We start from the raw sequence: 19,834 nt of genomic DNA on the forward strand, positions 1-19,834 counted from the left end.
CGGAAAAAGAAAAACAACCCATTATGCAGCGTAAATTCAAATATAGATTGTTATGGCTATAAACTGACTGCAACAAAGTATAGTCACAGAAAAATCACTATAAGGCCTCATGCACACAGGGCATTAGAAAAAACAAGCTGCAAAGCCACTACCAACGCCAGGAAAAAGCGGCTGTAAAAACATGCTTTTAGTAGCTTTTTGCATTGGCGTTAATGCACGTTTAGCCACGCTAGTTTTAAGCAGTATTGCTCCGCCTCTATTCAAAATCAATGGTTTCCAATGAGAGCGGATTGATTTGAATAGAAGTCTGGTATGGATTTTAAGGAGGACCCCCCCCACACACACACACACACAAAAAAAATTGCCGTGGCGCCCCCCCCCCCCCCCAAAATCCATACCAGACCCTTATCTGAGCATGCATCCCTTTCTTTAGAAAGTGTTAGAATTTTTTCTTCCTGTTCAGTGGTGGGAGGGTAGTCTTGGCATACGCTGTGTGACAGATGATTGGAGGAAATGCACACACCCCCACTCCACATAGGCAGAGGAAGGAAGGTGCTGTGCTGTGAATAGACCAGCTTTCTGCTAATCTATTTATAGCACCCACCCCAACACAAATTTCAGGGTGGTTTTATCTCAGTTGTCGGAGAACTTGTCAGAAGTTATCACGACGATAACAGAAGAACGGAGCAGCAGACTTTAAAGCGGAGTTCCACCCAAAAATGGAACTTTCGCTTTAAGTGATGGTGACCCCCTGACATGCCACATTTTGGCATGTCTTTTTTTTGGGGGGGCGGGGCGGATACCTTCTATTTAGAGGTACCCAGCTCCCATTTCCCCTCGGGGCTCCGCGGCGCTGGAAGGAAGTTCACCTCTTCCCCTCCCTGCAATCTTCTGGGACACGTCACAGGTCCCAGAAGGTTTCCCGGCCATTCACAGCGTGCATTCGTGCCTGGCTGTGAAGACACAGCCAGGCACCCACAGTTACAATGCCGGTGTTCTGCCATATAGTGTCCTCCTATCGGATAGTGTCCGCTCCATACTGCGCAGGCGCAGCGCTTGCGCAGTACGGAGCAGAAGGAGATGCCGAAAATGTCCGAAGTTGATCAGCTGATCATCAGCTGTACATGGCGCTTTGGCAGTTCTTAGCGATGGCTGTGTAAGAGGGCCCCTCGCGGGCTCGCTTCGCTCGCCACGCTTCGGGCACGGCCTCGCTGCGCTCGGCAACTATATATTCTCACTCTATGTCCACTTGGATAGTAGGGAATGATCCTGGACATAGGGTGAGAATAACAGCGCAGGCGCCGTGTACAGCTGATGATCAGCTGTTAAACTTCGGAGACTTTCGGCGTCTCGTTTGTCCTCCGTACTGCGCCTGCGCAGTACAGGGAGGACACTATATGATAGGGGACTGTATTTGACAAGACACCGGCGCCGCAGAGAGGAGCGGGGTTGTGGGACAGGTAAGTGTCCGATTATTAAGTCAACAGCTACACTTTTTGTAGCTGCTTACTTTTAAATGCGTGGAACTCCACTTTAAGTCCTGGAAATCAAAAGTATCTGAACAGTCTGCATAATCTCCATCTTCAACAGTGCCAGTTGTGGCTGTTGCTATGGGTGAAGAAAAATGCTTTCTTAACAAAATGTTATGGACGAACCTATTAAACATCCAAAACTGTAAAAAAAAAAAAAACATCAAAGTGTGCTGTGAGAGCAAAAGAAAGTATGCTTGGACACATTCCTCACTGAGTAGAACTCGATACTTTCCAAGTGAACCCTGGAAAAAAAAAAAAAAATAAGTCAACAGCTACAAACACTGTAGCTGCTGACTTTAAATATGCACACTTACCTGTCCTAGGTGCCCGTGATGTCGGCCGCCCGAGGCCGACTCGGCTCTCGGGTCCCGGCACCGTCATCCTAACTAAGAGAAACAGGCAGTGGACCTTACGGCTTCACTGCCCGTTTCCTACTGCTCATGCGCAAGTCGCGCAGCGCTTTGTGAATGGGACGCGATGTGTTGTGGGACACACACAGTTCCCATAACACACCGCGCCCCAGTCCCCAGAAGACAACGTGGGGAGAAGACTGAAGATCACCGTGGCGTAGGAAGAGGCAGATTAGGAAGACTGCCTAGTAACAGCCATTTCACGTAAGTTAATTTTTTTTTTTTTCACCATTTTTTTTAGGTATTTTTTTATGCAATTTTTTTTTTCAGGGTGGACCTCCACTTTAAGGATATCACCACGGAGCTCTAGTCCCTGAAAGATTCTCTTGTACCATATCAACAGCTGCCATCCTAATGTATCTTGAAAAACAAATGAAGACGGAAACAAAATACCTATAGACATTTGAACTTCAGCTCTCCTGATCATTTGGACTCACAATCAGACCTGTCAGATGCCATCAGCGGTAGATCCTCAGCTTCAACACGTGGCTCAGCGACATCTGTTTTCTCTAAGGAGGACTCAAACGCTGTCTTGCCAAAAAAGACTCATCAGTGACCCAAGACCTCAAAGACTTAAAATGAAAACAAGGAGTGGGACCTGTGGTGCAAAAGGTAAGCAGAACAAATTACCCACAGAGAGCACGGAACAAATGAGACAAGGACAGGTAAATTTTGCATCAAATGCCAATATTACTAATGTTGTGAACTTATCTGATGTTCCACTCCCACCTTCTGAGGTTTCTGCTGTCTAAAGGCCTTTCTTTTATTCCCACAGAACATTTTGATGATTTTTTTTTCCACAGTTTTGGATGTTAATAGGTTCCTCTGTAACATTTTGTTAAAATATCCCCCATTACTACACCACCATACCCCCCCCCCCCCTCCACACAAAACACTAAACGGTTTCACATTTGTGAAATTTTTTACCGTTTAAGAGATATGTCTGATTTAATTTTCAGGAAGTCAACTCTGTGATTCAAAAAATGCATCATCTTTTCTAGCAGGTAGGATCTCTTAGAATAGTGATTGCATCATATCCTCTTCTCTCTAACTGTGCATTTCCCATGAATCCTTGGGATGGGAGTGAATTTGGGAGGTACACTAGGCTTGTACATGTAAATGTGAGCTTGCCCACTTCAACATAAATCACACCCCTCATTCTGCAGCCAGTAAGCCATACATAACACACGGTATGATAGGTTACAGCCTTATAAACACAAAGCGTTTTAATATAAATGCAAACCAGTGGAACGTGTCAGTGTCCACCAGTGCCAAATGTCAGGGACCACCAGTGACTAATGTTGGGGACCACCACCAGTGCTGTATTTCAGGGACCACCACCAGAGCCGAATGTCATTGACCACCAGTAACAAATGGCAGGGACCACCACCAGTGCCGAATGTCAGGGACCACTAGTGCGGAGTCACCAGTGCCCATCAGTGCGGTGTCACCAGTGCCTTATCAGTGCCCATCATTGCAGAGCAGAGATAGTTACAGATCATCGGTATGACAGAGTGCATCTCAGGCTGAAAGGTCTGTATGTGAGAACACTGCTCGTGGTACAGCCCCGCCTCCCTGCACCGGAATTGTAAAAGACAGTGCAGAGCGCACTGTTCCAAAGTACAGGGAGGCGGGGCTGTACCACGAGCGGTGTTCTCACAAACAACTCTGTCAGCCCGAGATGCGCTCTGATATCCCGATGATCTGTAACTCTCCCCACACTGATGACTGGTGGGGAGGAGGAGGACACCACCTTTATGGGCGGCACAAACCGGGGGCTGTGAGACCCTCTTTATTCACTACAGCGGGCCAGGCAGAAATAGAACTCCCTGCTCGCCTTTCAAAGGACTACAAGGGGGAGTGTCAGAGCGCTGGCTGAGGTTACTGGAGGGATAGCAGCCGGCGGTCTTACAAACAGGAAATCACCAGGCAATAACGTTTTCTCAGCAGGCTATTGCAGAGGAACTACAGAGCTCAGAAGAACATGGCTGACATAGTTGGTGAAGGTAGGAGATCAGCAACGAGAACATGGGGAAAGATTTTGCCCGGAATTCTGCTTTAAGGAAGCATTTTTCTTCACCCATAGCAACAGCCACACCTGCCACTGTTGAGGATCGAGATTATGCAGACTGTTCAGATACTTTTTATTTCCAGGACTTGAGAGTTAAATCTGGAATGTCTGCAGTCAGAATCTTCCGGTGGCATAACAGGTGACACTACCTATACTGGCAATAAATTATTTTATCCTTTACATTCCAGAGGAAATGCAGTCGACATTTTCCAAACGGTAGTTGAAAGAGAACTTCTGTCCCTTAACCTGTTCCCGACCAGCCGCCGCAGTTATACTGCGGCAGAATGGCACGGGCAGGCGAATCGCCGTCATGTTATGTCAGGTGCACGGCCGCCGAGGGGGCATGAGCGACGATCATATTCGATCCAAAACCGATCAATCCCCAGGCCCAGGCCAATAAAATCTGGCCTGGACTTGGTGAGCGGTCCTGGCGAATGAGATCCTTCCCCTGTCTGTGTAACTGTAAACACTGACAGGGGAAGTGATGTCATCTCTCCTCGCTTCGGTCTTTTCCGTTCCAGACCGAGGAGAGAGAGAGCACCCTAGAGTAAGTGCACCAACACTACACAGACACCAGTTCACGTAGGCACACATTCCCCCCCTCAAGTTAACCCCTTCACCCCCTGTCACTCTCTCACCCAGTGCAGCATTCAGATTTTTTTGCTGTACTGGTGTCATTAGTGACAAAAATCAGTGTTAGGGTAATTAGTATTAGGCCCAGATAGGTCTAGGGACCCCCCCAATAAAGGTTTAACCCCATGATTACCCCCTGTCACCAGTGATCACTGTATAAGTGTCACGGGTGACACAGGTTAGCTAGTTTATTTTTTATAGCATCAGGGCACCTGCCGTACCTAAAGGTTTCACCCCCTGATCACCCAGCGGGTGATCAAAGTTAGGTTTTAACGTCAGATAAGGTCTGCATCGCCCCAGGTAGCGTCAGATTAGTGCCAGTAGCGCTAACACCCACCCACGCACACGCCATACACCTCCCATAAACCTCACTTAGTAGTATAGTGTCTGAACGGATCGATATCTGATCAGAACTATATTAGCATCCCCAGCAGTTTAGGGTTCCCAAAAATGCAGTGTTAGCGGGATGAGCCAGATACCTGCTAGCACCTGCGTTTAGCCCCTCTGCCCAGCCCAGCCCACCCAAATGCAGTATCAATCGATCACTGTCACTTACAAAAACACTAAACACATAACGGCAGCGTTCGCAGAGTCAGGCCTGATCCCTGCGAACGCTAACAGTTTTTTTTGGTAGCGTTTTAATCAGTGGCTGACAGGTACTTTTTTCTTGTGAGTCTCACTAGTGTACCAGTAAATTTAGAGACCAAAATGTCAAATCGAAGGTACACTAGAGGCCTACACGTTTCTGAGCATGACAGATAGTGAAGAGGAAGTCACTCATCTGTCAGGTTCAGAATACGAACCTGTAGACAGCAGCGGCACCCTGACAGATAGCTCTGACAACGGAGTTGTGGTCCCTGCCAAGGTCAGGCGTACCAGACCCCGTTCTTCTGCTGTCGTTGAGGTGCAAGAACCGCAGGTCCCTCATATGGAGCAGAGAGCCAGTACTAGCGCCGCTCATCCTTCTGGTGAACTGGCAAGCACCTTGTACATGCTGGTCGTACATCCAGCACTGCAGTAACACTTGGTGACGTGGTGAGTCCCATAAGTGCAGTTCAAGCTGGCGAGGTGGCAAGCACGAGTAGTGTCTGCCACCAAGAAAAAGACAAGGACAGGCAAATCAAGCCCATAGTGCCCTTCCTGCTGCATTCGCCAATCCTAATTGGGAGCCCACCACTTCTGCAGCACCCGTACTTTCCCCATTCACTAGCCAACCTGGAATTCAGATGGAAACAGTTGATTTTACGTCACTTGATTTTTATTTGCCGAATTTAAGACCTTCCTGGGCTTATCCCTCCTCATGGGCATAACTAAAAAGAGTGAGTTGTGGTCATATTGGTCCACTGACCCAATTCACCATATGCCCGTGTTCTCTGCCTCCATGACCAGGACACGATACGAGCAGATCTTGCGGTTCATGCACTTCAAAAATGAACTCTGTCGTCCTCGGGGTGACCCTGAATTTGATCGGCTCCACAGAATTCGACCCCTCGTAAACCACTTCAACCAACGCTTTGCAGCCTTGTTTACTTCCCATCAAGTTGTCTGCGTTTATGAGTCCCTGACTACGTTTTCTGGCCGCTTGTCATTCAAACAGTATCTTCCCAGCAAGCGCGCCAGATATGGGGTCAAGATTTATAAGCTCTGTGACAGGGCCACAGGGCTATACATATAGTTTTATGGTTTACGAGGGAAGAGATAGTTACGTAGAGCCGGAGAACTGCCCAGACTACATAGGGAGCGCTGGTAAGATTGTGTGGGACTTAGTGTCACCCTTATTTGGAAAGTGGTACCACTTGTATGTGGATAATTATTACACAAGCGTGCCACTTTTTGTCATTTGTTTGATCACCAAATTGGCGCATGTGGCACCGTGCGATCTAATCGCCGGGGCTTTTCCCAGCAGCTTGTAGATTCCTGTCTTAGGCTGGGGGAGAGAGCCTACTTGAGCTGTAATAATTTGCTCACTGGGAAGTGGAGGGATAATAAGAATGTTTTCGTTCTGTCCTCCCTTCACGCAGACAAGACGGTCCGAATTCCTACAGCGACTGGTGTTATGGAGAAACCCCTCTGTGTCCACGAATATAACCTTCATATGGGAGGGGTGGACCTCAACGACCAGTTGTTGGCGCCGTACCTAATTGCCCGTAAGGCCAGACGCTGGTAAAAAAAAAGTGTCTATATACTTATTACAATTATATAAAAATGATTGTGGCGCTGAAAAGTTCAAAATGAAATTGAAGAGTGGGAGGAATCCAATCACCAAATATATTGTGCAGAAGTAGAAAGAGTCACTCGTCACCACGTGGTAATGTAGTCTGTAGTCTTCCTTGTCGCCTGTTCATGCTTATCTGGCATTTATCAATTTTTCTGTTCACTGAGAGATAGGTTAACCAATGAGGTGGCACTGAGTCATCTGTTGCCACCCTCTTTTTGTTCCTATCCTCTCTTTTTTCTGATTGGCCGTGCGCTGTCGCGTCATCAGTTGCTAACCAGGTTTATCCTGTCAGCACCAGGGTGCGCTGCACAAGACACACATCTTACCCAGCTGTTAGTGATGAGTTTGATTATATCCCCTCTGATCTATCCACTAACCATACCATATATATAGCGTGCGGTTGTAGCTGCAGCCATGCCTCTGAAGACATCTGTTATGATGAAACATGTCAGGCAGGCTGACATCCGTACGCTGATTGCTGCAGCCGTTTGTTCCTATCATTGATGCATGCTGTTTTAAGCTTCAACTGTAAGTTACTACAATGAAAGTTTTTTTTATCTATCATTACGGGCTTCACTATGGGTCCTTCATTTTCTTTTCTTGGATATATGATGACTACATGCCTGAATGCCTAATTCTGAAGTGACCATTGGGAGATGTTTATATGTGAATGAAATCCCACGGATGTTGTGGTCTGATGAGGGGTTCCAGTGGGCTGTATTTGCTGGATGCTATTGAGTATTTATCATCTATGCCTAATCCTTAACACCTTCTGGTAAGCAGACTACATTACCACGTGGTGACGAGTGACTCTTTCTACATCTGCACAATATATTTGGTGATTGGATTCCTCCCACTCTTCAATTTCATTTTGAAATTTTCAGCGCCGCAATAATTTTTATGCATTAGACTTTTTGTTTGTTATCTACGAACTTTGCTGGCCGCTTGCTTTTTACAGTTCAGCGCAAATTTTTACTTGTTTTTTTGTACTTATTACAATTGGCTCTGCTGAATGCTTTTGTGCTATACTATATGCTATATGCTATACTATCCTTCCTTAAATTCCAGAAAGAGATCATCACAGCCCTTCTGTTTCCAGACGGTGCTGTGGCCCACCTTCTCAATCCAAATGCAGTAAGCTGGCTGCATGAGAGGCATTTTCCGCATGTCCTCTCTGGTACCCCACCTCAAAGAAGATGTTGTGTCTGTAGAAAGCGCGGAAATAGGCGTGAAACCTGCTTTTACTGTCCCTCCTGTATTAGCGTAGGGTACAGCATTACACAGTCCTAGGCACACGTACACAGGGTCTCGAAAGAGGTTATGGCCACCACATTTTGAGAGACCCTAATCTGCAAGGTTCAGTTTACAGTTTTTTTTACAGTTTTTATAAAAGTGAAAAAAGTGAAAAAAAAAAAACACACAAAAACAAAAAAAAATAAAAAAGCCAAAAATAGTTGTGGTTTTATTTTTCTTCTCTCTCTCTATTGTTCTCTCTTATGTTCGCTTTCTACTGTCCACTCTACTGTTCGCTCACTATTGTTCTATGAAAAAAAGGGGGTGAGATGGCGCAAAGACCAACACGGCAAAGTCTCTTGTATAATGGTAAAGGAAGGGGGGATGAAATAAATTGTCCAATGTTATATATAGGGTAGGGGAAGATAATCAATGTAAATATGATAATAGTCAATATGGGTGTACACCGTCGGCAGCAACCATGAGAGGAGAAGCACAACTCTGGAAAACACAATGGAGAAAAAGACAAGGTGCGCCAGATTAAGTGCAGTATTTAAGGATGCATTTAATATGATATAACAAACAGCCAAATGGCTATTCACAAAGGGATGAGCTAATCAGGCAATGAGAATATAATAGGGTCCGGGGTCACTGGAAGGTCCGTGGGGAGATGACAAGCCGCTGGAGAAGGAAGCAGTAATGGAGCCTCTGTAGGTGATCCTCGGGCTAGCACCCCTGCAGATGGTGTAATTCCAGCAGCGTGTGCTATCAGCAATGTCCTGAAAGCCGGAACCGGAAGTGCGCCTCAGCGTGGAACGCAAGCTCCGTAGCTCTTTGAAAGCTGGAACCGGAAGTGACGTGGCGTCAGAAGACGCGTTTCACAGCATTCGCTGTTTCTTCAGTTCTATCAGTCTAACCAGGAAGTCAAGTATTTATAGACAGACGATGTGCTGTATTGGCCAGCGGACGTAGTAACACATGTTATTGTATGAAACAGGCAATGTCGCAACAATATATAAATAAAAACAACAATTAATTAGCACCATGTAAAATTAATGTATAACTGGAATAAGAAAATATAAATATATTTAAAAAAAATATATATATATATAATAAGGGGGGATTCTAGGATTAAAAGTAGATATATGTATGTGAAGTAATTAGAAAATAATAAATAATTAAAATATAATTAAAAAATAGAGGGTTATTATAAAAGAGACGGTTTTTGGGATGATAGGACTGGATGGGATGAATATCCAACTGAGAAAATGGGACTTAGAAAATTATTAGAAATAAATATATAAGGATGTACCATATCTGTTAATTCATTATTAAAAACAAAAACAAAATACATGTACCATACATGCACTATGATATACCATGTATTAAGAGATTACCAAAAATAGATATGTAAGCAATCTCATCAATATATGAATAAATAAAAGAGACCAACTTATGAACATCATATGAGTATATTAACCAGGAGGATGCATGCGCATGCATATGAGTGACAAAAGACATGAGAAGTGGACAATCCCAGATTATCTCCAAAAACGTGCATACATATATATATGTGCACACGCACATACACACAAACACATGCATGCATACACGGATCCGCAACATATTGGAGGTGGCAAAATAAAAGAGAGGAATGATCATGGGAGGTAATTAATACAATGTGTAATATGAATACGTGGGGCAGATCCCACATGGAGGGCCCTAAAAAAATTAGATCATATCACATGATTCTCTATACGCCACCCGAAAGGTGTATGTATGACAAATTTTAGAGAAATGTATGTAGGGACCTAAGTTTAAAGGTATATTGTGAGGATCAAAGCATGTATAAGCAAGTCTGTATACACACATACATACAACACATCATGATTAAAACATTAGATTATGGTGTGAATTTCTATTTCCTTGTTTAGGCCATGAGGTGACATGGTATTCAAAGAATATATTCAAAAAGTCTCTTGTTTACAGTGGAGTTGGAATCTCTCCGCTAAAGTAAATTTATCAGGTATCGATTCAATAATCCAGACATTGAGATCTATGATCTCTTTGTGATGGTGTGCAGCAAAGTGCCGTGCAACAATATATTTGGGGTTTCCCACTTGGACAGCACAGCGATGTTCTCCAAACCTGGCACATAGGGCCCTGATGGTTCTGCCTACACATAAAAGGCCACAAGGGCAGGAAATACAATAGACCACATATGAAGTGGAACAGTTAAAAAAGGAGCTTAGTCTTGCCGTTAGTGGTGAAGAATTTTTTGCGATGGGTGACGTGAGCAAGTAGGGCAAGTGGCCTTTCTGCACTGAAACATACCTAGAAGTGGAATTACCGTAAGCTGTTTCAGCATCTGATTTTTGTGATTGCCAATAGATTTGGTTTTGCTAGGAGCAATCTTGCTCTTGATGTTGGGTGCCCTGCGATAGGCAAATTTTGGTTTGTCAGATAGAGACTTAGATAGATGGGGGTCTTGTTTGAGGATAGAGAAATGTTTTCAGAAATGTTCTCCATTTTTTTTGTGACTAGATTGGTATTGTGTGATATACCGGGTTATGGGTTCTGAATTCTGTTTTTGGAGACAGGCAGAATTTCTTTTTGGTACAGGGTACATGCCTCCTCAATGAGATTGGGGGATAACCTTTATCGAGAAACTTTTTCTTAAGTAATGTACTTTGAGATGTATAATCTTCCAACCTTGTACAATTGCGTCTTAGGCGGTGGAATTGGCCCTTGGGTACGTTATCTACCCACCTGGGGTGATGACAGCTGGAATAATGTAGGAAATAATTTCCAGACGTCGGTTTCGTGTAATTTTTAGCTGTAATAGTATTATCAAAGTGGAATAATTCTAGATTCAAGAAACATATAGAGTCAGGGTTCATAACAGAAGTGAATGTTAAACCAAAACTGTTGATATTGCAGTAAGCAACAAATTCGTTAACAGAACTCACAGGGCCATCCCAAATAATAATAATGTCATCTATGTAACGACCGTAGAAGACCAGGTCTGGCGAGAAGGGGTTGTTGGCCCCAACACACCTGGCCTCCCACAGTCCCATGGTCAAGTTGGCGTAGCTTGGGGCAAAATTCGCCCCCATGGCTGTGCCCTGTTTTTGCGAATAGAAATCGCCATCAAATAAGAAATAATTATGCTCCAGGCAAAACTGAGTAGCAAGGAGGATAAAATCAATTTGTTGTGTATTAAGGAGGGGGTCATTATTGAGAAAATGGGCTACTGCCTGGAGACCAACTGTGTGGGGTATTGAGGTATATTATGAACACACATCTAGAGACACCCACAGGTATGATGGTTCCCAGGTATATGGACTTAGTAGATCTATCAAGTGTGTACCATCTCAGATGAAAGAAGGGAGTGCCTGGGCCAGGGGTTGGAGAAAGTAATCTAAGTAAAGTGAGTAACTGGTGGTGATACTGTCCATGGAGGCTACTATGGGGCGACCTGGTGGGTTGTTGGTGTCTTTGTGAATTTTAGGTAAATGATATAGGTAGGGTACTTGGAAAAATTATTTCTATATATATTGTTGCAACATTTCCTGTTTCATACAATTACATGTGTTACTACTTCCGCTGGCCAATACAGCACATCGTCTGTCTATAAATACTTGACTTCCTGGTTAGACTGATAGAACTGAAGAAACAGCGGATGCTGTGAAACGCATCTTCTGATTGGTTGCCACGTCACTTCCGGTCTACGGAGCTTGCGTTCCACGCTGAGGCGCACTTCCGGTTCCGGCTTTCAGCTTTCCGGACGTTGCTGATAGCACACGCTGCTGGAATTACACCATCTGCAGGGGTGCTAGCCCGAGGATCACCTACAGAGGCTCCAATACTGCTCCCTTCTCCAGCGGCCTGCCAGCGGCTCGTCATCTCCATTGGGACACAGCTCATCTCCCCACGGACCTTCCAGTGACCCCGGACCCTATTATATTCACATGCCTGATTAGCTCATCACTTTGTGAGTAGCCATTTGGCTGTTTGTTATATCATATTAAATGCATCCTTAAATACTGCACTTAGTCTGGCGCACCTTGTCTTTTTCTCCACTATTGTTTTATATCTATCGTTCTCTCTCTGTTTTATTTTTATTATGTTGTATTGTATTTGATTTGCAGGTATGGTATGTTATACTGTAATGTTTGTTTTGTTGTTAACCATCATTTGCTAAGCAGGTACGCCATTAAGCTTCATCACGGGTTTATTTATCTTGACAGCAATAGCGTTTGCTCCCACGATACATAAAGCCATGACTCCATCGCTGACAGAGGTGATTTCACCGCCACAGTTAAAAAAAGAGCTTATATGCCAAAGCACGGGGGCAGGGGTGGAGGAGCAATTTGCACCTAACATTGGGGGCGGATTGCCCCCCATGTTTCAGCATATATTTTTTAGGCACAGTTTGCAGTGTTTTTTATTTTTACTATGTTTTATTATATTTGCTTTGTAGGTATGTTAAGTCTTACTGTTATACTGTAATGTTACTTTGTTTTATTGTTAACCATCATTTGCTTAGCAGGTACGCCATTCAGCTGCAGCACTTATTTATTTATCTTGACCGCAACAGCGTTTGCTCCCATAATACGTAAATCAGCGACTCCAGCGATGTAAGAGGTGATTTCACCACCACAGTTTAAAAAAAATTGTGCATGTATGCCCATTGTTAGAAGTGGGTGGATGAAGGGCGGTTTTCTAATGGTGGGCATACCCACCGATCAATCTCTTTTTTTCGTTCAGCCCACAGGCTGCATGGAAAAAACATTACAATGTATGCCCAACAAGGACAAGCAACGTACTGGTATGTTGCTGGACTTTGAGTGGTTATACCAGAATGGTGCCTGCAGGTTTAGGTATCGTCTTGGTATCATTCTTTTCAGCCAGCGGTTGGCTTTCATGTAAAAGCAATCCTAGTGGCTAATTAGCTTCTAGACTGCTTTTATAAGCAGTCGGAGGGAACGTCACCCCCCCCCCCCCCCCAGCGTCTTCCATGGTTTGCTCAACAGGGAACCCGAGAATGCAGCCAGTGGTTCCGCCAGCTGACCATAGAGCTGAACAGAGACCAGAATGGCTCCAATCATCTCTATGGCCTAAGAAACCGGAAACTACGAGCATTTGATGGCTTAGGTTTCGCCGAATATAAACAGCGCCATTGGGAAATTGGCAAACCATTTTATCACACTGATCTTGGTGTGGTCAGATGCTTTGAGGGCAGAGGAGAGATCTAGGGTCTAATAGACCCCAATGTTTAAAAAAAAGAGTGCCTGTCACTACCTATTGCCATCATGGGGGCTATTTACATTCCCTGAGATAACAATAAAAATCATAATAAAAAAAAAAAAAAATTAAGGAACAGTTTAAAAATATAATAAAAAAGTAAAATAAATAATTAAAGAAAAAAAAAAAGCACCCCTGTCCCCCCGTGCTCACGTGCAAAGGCGAACGCAAGCGTCGGTCTGGTGTCATATGTAAACAGCAATTGCACTATGCATGTGAGGTATCACTGCGAAGGCCAGATCGAGGGCAATAATTTTAGCAGTAGACCTCCTCGGTAAATCTAAAATTAAAACCTGTTAAAGCTTTTAAAAATGTATGTAGTTTGTCGCTGCTGCAGGTTTGTGTGCAATTTTAAAGCATGTCATGTTTGGTATCCATGTACTCGGCATAAGATCATCTTTTTTATTTCATCAAACATTTGGGCAATATAGTATGTTTTAGTACACACAAAATTAAAAACGTGTTTTTTCCAAAACAATTGCGTTTGAAAAATCACTGCACAAATACTGTGTGAAAAAAAAAATTGCAACACCCACCATTTTAATCTGTAAGGCCTTTGCTTTAAAAAAAATATAATGTTTGGGGGTTCAAAGTAATTTTCTTGCAAAAAAAAATATTTTTTCATGTAAACGAAAAGTGTCAAAAAGGGCTTTGTCTTCAAGTGGTTAGAAGAGTGGGTGATGTGTGACATAAGCTTCTAAATGTTGTGCATAAAATGCCAGGACAGTTCAATTCCCCCCTAAATTACCTCTTTTTTGGAAAGTAGACACCCCAAGCTATTTTCTGATATTTTATATTTTGCCACAAGTTTCGGGAAAATTTTTTTTTTTTGCACAAAGTTGTCACTAAATGATATATTGCTCACACATGCCATGGACATATGTGGAATTACACCCCAAAATACATTCTGCTGCTTCTCCTGAGTACGGGGATACCTCATGTGAGACTTTTTGGGAGCCTAGCCGCGTACAGGACCCCGAAAACCATTCACAGCCTTCAGGATGTATTTTTTTTGCACAAAGTTGTCACTAAATGATCTGTTGCTCAAACATGCCATGGGCATATGTGAATGTACACCCCAAAATATATTCTGCTGCTTCTCCTGAGTAAGGGGATCCCACATGTGTGAGACTTTTTGGGAGCCTAGCCGTGTACGGGACTCCGAAAACCAATCACCGCCTTCAGGCTTACTAAGGGCGTGATTTCACTTCCTCACTACCTATCACAGTTTCGGAGGGCCTGAAATGTTAAGATAGCACAAAACCCCCACAAATTACCCCATTTTGGAAAGAAGACACTTCAAGCTTTTTGCTGAGAGGCATGCTGTGTCCATGGAATATTTGATATTTTGCGACTAGTTTCGGGAAAATTAAATTTTATTTTTTTTTACACAAAGTCATCACTAAATAATATATTGTTCAAGTATGGCATGGTTATATGTGGAATTACACCCCAAAATACATTCTGCTGCTTCTCCTGTGTACGTGGATACCACATGTGTGAGACTTTTTGTGAGCCTAGCTGCATACAGGACCAAAAAACCAAGCACCGCCTTCAGGCTTTCTAAAGGCATAAAATTGTGATTTTACTCCTCACTACCTATCACAGTTTGGGGTGAGGCCCTGAAATGTCCAGATAGCACAACCCCCCCCCCCCCCCAAATGACCCCATTTTGGAAAGTAGACACCCCAAGGTATTTGCTAAGAGGCATGGTGAGTATTTTGCAGATCTCATTTATTTTTGAAAATGAAGAAAGAAAAGAAAAAAATGTTTTTTTCTTTTTTCAATTTTGAAAACTTTGTGACAAAAAGCGAGATCTGCAAAACACTCAACATGCCTCTCAGCAAATAGCTTGCGGTGTCTACTATCCAAAATGGGGTCATTTTGGGGGGGTTGTGCTATCTGGGCATTTCATGGCCCCTGAAACTGTGATAGGCAGTGAGGAGTGAAATAAAAAATGTACGCCCTTAGAAATTTGAAGGCAGTGATTGGATTTCGGGGTTCCACACATGTGGTATCCCTGAACTTGGGAGAAGCAGCAGAATGTATTTTGGGGTGTGATTCCACACGTAGCCATGCCATGTCTGAACAATATATCATTTAGTGACAACGTTGTGTAAAAAAAAAATAATAATTTTCCAGAAACTTCTGGCAAAATATAAAATATTCCATGGACTCAACATGCCTCTCAGCAAATAGCTTGAAGTGTCTTCTTTCCAAAATGAGGTCTTTTTTTTTTGGGGGGGGGTGTCCTATCTTGTCATTTCATGGCCTCCGAAACTGTGATAGGTAGTGAGGAAGTGAAATCACCATTTTACGCCCTTAGAAAGCCTGAAGGCGGTGATTGGTTTTCGGGGTCCTGTACACGGCTAGGCTACAAAAAAGTCTCACACATGTGGTATCCTCGTACTCAGGAGAAGCAGCAGAATGTATTTTGGTGTGTAATTTCACATATGTCCATGGCATGTTTGAGCAATAGATCATTTAGTGACAACTTTGTGCAAAAAAAAAAAAAAAATGTAATTTTCCTGCAACTTGTGGCAAAATATAAAATATTCCATGGACTCAACATGCCTCTCATCAAATAGCTTGGGGTGTCTACTTTCCAAAATGGGGTCATTGGGGGGTGGGGGGAGTTGTGCTATCTTGGCATTTTATGGCCTTCATAACTGCGATAGGTAGTGAGGAGTGAAATAAAAAATGTACACCCTTAAAAATCCTGAAGGCAATGCTTGCTTTTCAGGGTCATGTATGCGGCAAGGCTCCCAAAAAGTCTCACACTATCCCCATACTCGGGAGAAGCAGCAGAATGTATTTTGGGATGTAATTCCACATATAACCATAGCATGTGTGAGCAATATATCATTTAGTGACAACTTTGTGTAATTTTTTTTTTTTGTCATTTTTCAATCACTTGTGACAAAAAAATAAAATATTCAATGGGCTCAACATGCCTCTCAGCAATTTCCTTGGGGTGTCTACTTTCCAAAATGGGGTCATTTGGGGGGGGGGGGGTTTGTACTGCCCTGCCATTTTAGCACCTCAAGAAATGAGATAGGTAGTCATAAACTAAAAGCTGCATAAATTCCAGAAAATGTACCTTAGTTTGTAGACGCTATAACTTTTTCGCAAACCAATAAATATACGCTTATTGACATTTTTCTTTACAAAAGACATGTGGCTGAATACATTTTGGCCTAAATGTATGACTAAAGTTGAGTTTATTAAATTTTTTATGTAACAAAATAGAAAATATCATTTTTTTTCAAAATTTTCGGTCTTTTTCCGTTTATATCGCAAAAAATAAAAATCACAGAAGCAATCAAATACCATCAAAAGAAAGCTCTGTTTATGAGAAAAAAGGATGCAAATTTAGTTTGGATACAGCATTGCATGACTGCGCAATTACCAGTTAAAGCAGCGCAGTGCCAAATTGTGGACATGTATAGAATATACAGAATATATAGAACATGTTCTCTATCCAAGTCCGTCTGAATTTTCGACAGAAAAAGTCCAATGGGGCATACACACGGTCGGAATATACGATAAGCTCCCATCTGTTGGAAATTCCGCTCGTGTGTACGCGGCATTAGAGTCTGCAAAAGACTTGAGACGGGGCGGGGGTTCACCTTCCAGCAGGACAATGACCCTAAACATACAGCCAGGCTACAATGGAATGGTTTAGATCAAAGCATATTCATGTGTTGGAATGGCCCAGTCAAAGTACAAACCTAAATCCAATTGAGAATCTGTGGCAAGACTTGAAAATTGCTGTTCACAGACACTCTCCTTCCAATCTGACAGAGCTTGAGCTATTTCGCAAAGAAAAATGTGCAAAAATGTCACCCTCTAGATATGCAAAGCTGGTAGAGATATACCCAAAAAGACTTGCAGCTGTAATTGCAGCGAAAAGTGGTTCTACAAAGTATTGACTCAGGGGGGCTGAATACAAATGCACGCCACACTTTTCACATATTTATTTGTAAAAAATTTTGAAAACCATTTTTCATTTTCCTTCCACTTCACAATTATGTGCTACTTTGCGTTGGTCTATCACATAAAATCCCAAGAAAATACAATTACGTTTTTGGTTGTAACATGACAAAATGTGGACATTTTCAAGCGGTAGGAATACTTTTTCAAGGCACTGTATATTTACATTTATGCTGCATAATGTTTTTTTTTTTTTCTTCTGAACTGGTATGCTCTAGGAGTTTCTGTGCACTCGCATTAGGTGATACCTCGGTTCACGAACGCTTTTGTTCACGAACAACTCGAAAATTTGCTTCGGTACACGAACTCCGCTTCGGTTCACGAACATGAGCCATGCAATCTTCCTTGCTCTGACACGTGCTCGAGACTTCCTGTAGGTGAGATCGCAGTCACAGAGAGACACTGAAAGTGTACTGTGAAGACACTAAGGCTGGCCATATATGGTTGAATTTCAAAATAGTTTTCTTTTGAAAACCAGAAATTTCATGCGTTTTGTGATCCAATGGGGCCACCGTTTATTTCGAAATTCGACCAACCAAGCCATCAATTTCACCTCCTGTTGCTACAGTAAAGAATTTTCGTGGCTAGGAATCTTCTTTTCTTTCCGGGAATTTTTCTTTTCTTGAACATGTGCATTTCTTTTTCTTTTGAAAATCTTTTTATTTTGTTTTTTGCAAACACATAGACAAAACAAACATACAACAGTACAGCCAACATCTGACTAACATCAGGTGTGGGACCCGCGCAGACGTAGTAAGTCAGCATAACGGAACCAAGAAACGTTTGATTATTTGCGACTACCATAATGTACCATCATCTATGTGTTGGCCTGGCTCACACTCCAAGGAAAGGTTGTTAATTACCGTATTTATCCGCATATAACACGCACAGGCGTATAACACGCATATTCATTTTAAGGGAAGTTTCAGGAAAAAACTTAAACTTTAAATAAGGAACTTTGAAGCAATATAAGAGTCAGTGCCCATCTGCAGCCTCACAAGTGCCATCAATGCAGCCTCATCAGTCCACATGAATGCAGCCTCACAAGTGCCATCAATGTAGCAGCCTCACCATTGACTTCAATGCAGCAACCTCATAATTGCCTTCAATGCAGCAACCTCATAATTGCCTTCAATGCAGCAACCTCATAATTGCCTTCAATGCAGCAACCTCATCATTGCCTTCAATGCAGCAACCTCACCATTGCCTTCAATGCAGCAGCCTCACCATTGCCATCAATGCAGCAGCCTCACCATTGCCATCAGTGCAGTCTGATCGATGCCCATCTGCAGCCTAGAGGGGACAGGGAGGGGGGCGTTACCAGCACTGACAGATTACATACAGTGAGAATCTCCTACGATAGACAGAACAGTTGTCCAATGGTGGCCCAGGAGATGGGACTTCCTAATACAGAGGCCGCCAAGTAAACAGGAGATTCTCACTGTATGTAATCTGACGGTGCTCGTCCCGTCCCCCTCCCTGTCCCCTCCGAGGCAGCTAAAATTGAAGTATCGGCATATAACACGCTATTTGCACCCAATTTTCAGGGTGAAAAAGTGCGTGTTATACGCCAATAAATACAGTATCTAGCTCGCCTAAGTTATTGTGCTGGCAAGGGTTGGTTTATCAAAACTTCAAGGGAGGTCATCGGATAACGAGAGACATTCTAGTTTGCTGCAGCAGTGGAGGGTTCCGTTAACCACTTAGACCAGACCCTGTCATATTTTTTAGGACAGCTTCTATGAATATAGGTACCTTTGTATAGGGGTATCACGTTATTGACAAGTGCTTTCCATAGACCTATAAAGGGAGGAGTTTTCCGCTTCCAGCATAGGACGATGGACTTCCTGGCATAGAACAGCAAGAGACCCAACAGGGTTCTCTCAGCCACCCTGGGCACCAGGTCCTCCACCAGTCCCAACAGGCATATTCTTGGGGATGGGACAATAGAGATACTTAGTAGTTCATTCACCTCCATAAGGATTTGTGACCAAAAAACTGAAATTACAGCAGGACCAAAAGATGTAAATGTAGTCCCCCGGAGCATGGTCACACCGCCAGCACTCCGGGGAGAGGGAAGACCTCATACTGTGCACCCGAGCGGGAGTGAGATATGCTCTGTGAACAATCTTATACGTTATGAGGTGATCTCTCAAGGAAACCAGTATTTTAAATCGGAGGTCCCATATATCCTCCCAGCCCTCGGAGTCCAGCTCCGGAACGTCCTGGCCCCATTGCTGACGGAGCCTGGACAACTCAGGAGATGAGACCCGGAGGAGGTGTGCGTAGAGCACGGAGGTGGGCTTTTTGGTGCAGTCAAAGCGCAAAATCCGTTCAAAGTCAGATTGCACCAGCTGCCCCTCTCCTGGTGGAAACTGGGCCCTGAAAGCATGGGACAACTGAAGATACCTGAATTTGTGCGAGGGCGGGACATTGT

The sequence above is a fragment of the Aquarana catesbeiana genome, linkage group LG02 (genome assembly GCF_042186555.1).
Source record: "Aquarana catesbeiana isolate 2022-GZ linkage group LG02, ASM4218655v1, whole genome shotgun sequence".
NCBI classification, from domain to species: Eukaryota; Metazoa; Chordata; class Amphibia; order Anura; family Ranidae; genus Aquarana; species Aquarana catesbeiana.